The sequence below is a fragment of the Eschscholzia californica genome, unplaced genomic scaffold (assembly GCF_041429995.1).
Source record: "Eschscholzia californica isolate CP2 unplaced genomic scaffold, dmEscCali1.0.p SCAF_5, whole genome shotgun sequence".
Lineage (NCBI taxonomy): Eukaryota > Viridiplantae > Streptophyta > Magnoliopsida > Ranunculales > Papaveraceae > Eschscholzia > Eschscholzia californica.
The window spans coordinates 42,070,216-42,074,525 of NW_028238472.1; the positions used below are offsets into that span (position 1 = coordinate 42,070,216).

General features: G+C 36.5%; 1 pseudogene; it reads right to left on the reverse strand.

Moving 5' to 3' along the window:
* Positions 1-266: 266 nt before the first annotated feature.
* On the reverse strand, positions 267-2,849 carry LOC147539325 (uncharacterized; annotated as a pseudogene).
* Positions 2,850-4,310: the final 1,461 nt, after the last annotated feature.

Sequence of the window (4,310 nt, forward strand, 5' to 3'; positions counted from 1 at the left end):
AAACAATAACATGTTAAAATAATATACATATTAAAAGAAACAAGCTAGTTATAACTTATGATTTAAGTTCCAAAAGTTGAGTGCAACCAACAGTAAAGAAATATCATTCTTAAATCTTAAAATGTACCAAATAACAAAAACTCTTAGCCTTAACATGTCTAACAAAAGCAATACTTCAAGTCTTAACATGTCTTAAACCAAAGCAAAACAAACTAAAACACACAGTTCCCAAATCCCAAAGCATATTCCACTACTAAAACACATTATCACTCATTAAAATCTAAAAATCGTGATCCTTCAACTTCAAGTTCAGCTTCTTCGGCATCCTCCTCATCAACAAGTGTATAAGACAGACATGTGTTTGAACCAGAAGCCCCTTGGCTCCTCGTTCTTGGTCCTCTTAGATTAGTCACTCCTTGAGTTTGCCGAACTTGTTGCCATGTCAGAGAATCACCCATGTTGACGAAATCTTGAAGTTCTTCATCATTTGGAATAACCCATTCATCATTTTCTTCAACCTCCTTCAGAACAATTGGATCAAGACCATCATCTCTATTGCTGCCACATGCATTCTTCTTCCTCAGGTATCGAACTTCCAGCTTCCTATTGTATTGAATATACACAACATCGTTCAATTTCGCTTGCAACAAGCAGTTCCTCTTCTTTGAGTGTACCTAGAGAATAAAAATGTACAAAAGCATCAAGAAAGTGTGTAATTTAATGTTATAAATAAAAATTAGAAATTGATATATAACTTACATGGTCAAAGGCGCTCCAGTTGCGCTCACATGGTGAGGCACTACATGTTTGACTCAAAATTTTAATAGCAAACTTTTGGAGGTGAGGCAGTCCTTTACCATGTAGCCTCCACCATTGATCTATATTTATTATTTATTCACAAAAAGTAAATTTTTATATCAAGATAATCACATATTCAAGTAAAATGTGACATTATGAAAAAAAAACTTACGTGGTTGCATTGTTGTTCTTGATCTCATAGCATATGGATGCCCCAGTGATGCATTTGCATCTCTTTAATGTAGTAATTCCACTTGTACTTGGTCAATTTGATCATCATCAATAAGTTTACTCATTGCAAGAAAAATGCTATTTGTGATACTATCGGTCTCAACCACTTCAGGACCATATAAATCATACAAAGCGGGATTCAAGTAAAAACCAGCTGCATGCAAAGGATGATGGAGTTGATCAGTCCATCTTCCATCAATAATTTCCCAAACTTTTGCTCGAGCAACATGCTCATTTTCAAGGTTTTTCTTGATCTGCTCTTTTGCCCTTAACATTGCTTCATATATGTACCCATACTAGGTTTCTGCTCAGTATCTACCAACCTCACAACATCAACGAGTGGTGACAACACCCGACAGGCAAAATGCACATTATCCCAAAAAGTGTTTTTTGCTACTATCTTTGCAACTCTCTTTCCATCGTTCTTTTTAGCATAGTCTGATTTTGTCCATTGATCAGACACAAACAACATTTGCAAATGACCCCTATTCTCATGAATACTCTTAAGTGTGTAAAAAGAAGTAGCAAACCTGGTTACACAAGATCTATGCAACTCTCTTCCACCCGTTAACTTCCTCATCATGTTCAATACTCTGCCATGATTATAGATGTATACAACAACAACTTTAGACTCCGACAAAGCACTCTTGATCTTAGGAAATTTGTTACCAATATCTTGTAGCATCAAGTTGACGCAATGTGCAGCACACGGAGTCCAGAACATATGAGGACGTTGTTCCATCAAAATCTTGCCTGCAGCCTTGAAATTAGAACCATTATCCGTGATAAACTACAAAAGAAAGATAAAGTAATTAGATCAGTAATTAATAATTAAAAATCAAAATAAATAACTCGATGTAGTTTAAAAGGTATACCTGGAGAATATTTTCCGACCCTACATCTTCGATCACTTCATTAATCATTCCTACAATTAGATTTGCATCCTTAATGTACTCAGATGCATCAATAGATTTCAGAAACACGGTTCCTTGTGGACAATTCACTAAGAAGTTAATCAAAGATCGTCCTTTCCCATCAGTCCAGAAATCAGACATAATAGAATATCCGAATTCCTTCCAATGTGGCCTAAAAGACTCAACAAACCCCTTCATCCGATGCAATTGCTTCCTAAATAAAGTTGTTTTCACATGGTAGGTAGTTGGTGCTGGCAACCCTCTTCCATATTCTCCAACTGCATTTAGAAAAGCTTGAAAGCTTTCAGGTTCTACTGCATTAAAGGGCAATCCGATTTCAAATGCCCAAATGGCATATTTGTCCCAAGCCTCTTCCATCAAAGCAATCTTGATAGGGTTATTCTTGTCTAACGTATCTTGTTTCATCTTCTTAAAGTCAGGCTTAAAAATAGTATCCATCGGACCTCTAACATCGCTTGATCGCTTTAGAGGTTTTAGACTACTGCTTGTACCAATAGTATTGGTACTTTTGGTAAGCCCTTGACCTTCAACCATGTCATTGATGTCAACATCTTCATCTTCAATATTACCAGTCATCAAGATATCATGGTTCTGAATTATATTACTAATCCTAGATTTCTCAGCTTTTTTCTTAGTTGCCTCGTTCAATGCTTCAATGATTTTAGCTGTTATCTCCGGAGTAACTTTACCACATCCTTTCACATTTCCCTTTCGGTGAGCAAGATGTTCCTTCAACCTGTAAATTCCCCCGGACATCTTCTTTCCACATAATTTACACCACACGGAATTCAAATCATTGGGATTTCTACATTCTCCCCATTCCCATGCTATATCACCTGAATTTCTTTTCAAAATAGGTCCACTTGCAGCATCCGAAGAAGCCATGACAAACAAACTAAACAAGTAATAAACATTGACAAACAAATAAACAATCATAAACTTTCCATTTATAAACTCATTATTTCATTAACTCAATCATTAACAGAATAACAGTATTGATTTGAACTTAAAATCAGTGAAGTATAAACTAATAAAAATAAACTTAGCAACTAACTGACTAAGAAAGTAAGAAATAAAGAAATACTAGAGAGCAGAGAGATAAAATCCAGTAGAGATGAAGAAGAAGAAGAAATATTACCAACTGTGTTGTAACTTAGAAGTTTTAGAGAGAGAAACCCGAGAAGGTGAGATGATCTAGAGAGAGAAAATCGAGTTGAGTGACCTTCAAGGCTTCAATGGCGGCAAAGCTCCTTCCCTTCCCTCTTTGTCGTAGCTGCTGTATGAAGATGGGTGAAAAGGGATAAAACCCAAGATAGAAACAAGGGCTGAATAAAAAAAAAAAAACTGTTTGCTGGCCCGAGTTAGTCGGCGACTAGCGACTAGGGCAACTCGGCTGAGTCGGCTAGCTAGTCGCCGGCTAACTCGTTTTCTAAACCGAGTAAGGGCCCTTTTGCTAGTCGCATCGGTAGAGTGGCGCCTACCGATTTAATAGCGCCTACTCCCGACTAGTCGCCAATTTTTACTGCACAGCGGGGAATTTTGATCAAATAAGCAATAAGAGAATAAAACAAGTAAAATTAACTAAATAATCTAATTAAACGGGCGATAGAGATTCGAGAGAAGAGTCGGAGGAATAAGAGTCAGAAAACAACAAATAAATGAGAGAGGTGTCGAAATTTGGGAATCCGCAATGATAAAACTACGATTATGTGTGGTCTGATCCAATGTTGCGAAATACAATCGAAGTTCGATTCGTAAAATAGATGTCTCTAAGCACTACGTATATCTGGGGATCATACTTAGTCAAACAATCATCTTAATCGGCTAAACCCGAGTCATCGAAAGTGTTGTCTAGTCGCCTAACGATGTGAAGTGCATGACAAGACACATGAAATTATAACTTAGACTACAATCGATATCGAATACTTCGTTTCATCTATTAACTATGTGAGGTGCATGACAAAACACATGAAAGTATGATTGAAACGATAATCGATTTAAGAGAAAATCAATTCATAATCAAAACTCTAAATCATATCAAACATAACCACAAATTCATCACAACTTCATCCCATAATCGACCCATTAAAGTTAACTAAACATGGTGAATGAATGATAAATAACAAGAAGATGAAGAGAGAATCCCCCTTTTTCAATGTGGTTCGAGGCTAAGATCGTCGAAAAATACAAGTCTTTAGTTACAACCGATCTCTCCTTAGTAAAATTATGTATTCCCTTTAGAAATGCAAAATAGGTGTCCCCGAGTGAAAATCAGATTTCCCCGTAGCAATCATCATCATCTTCTCCATTTAGTACTCAACCTCCATGAAAGCTTCATCAAGTTTT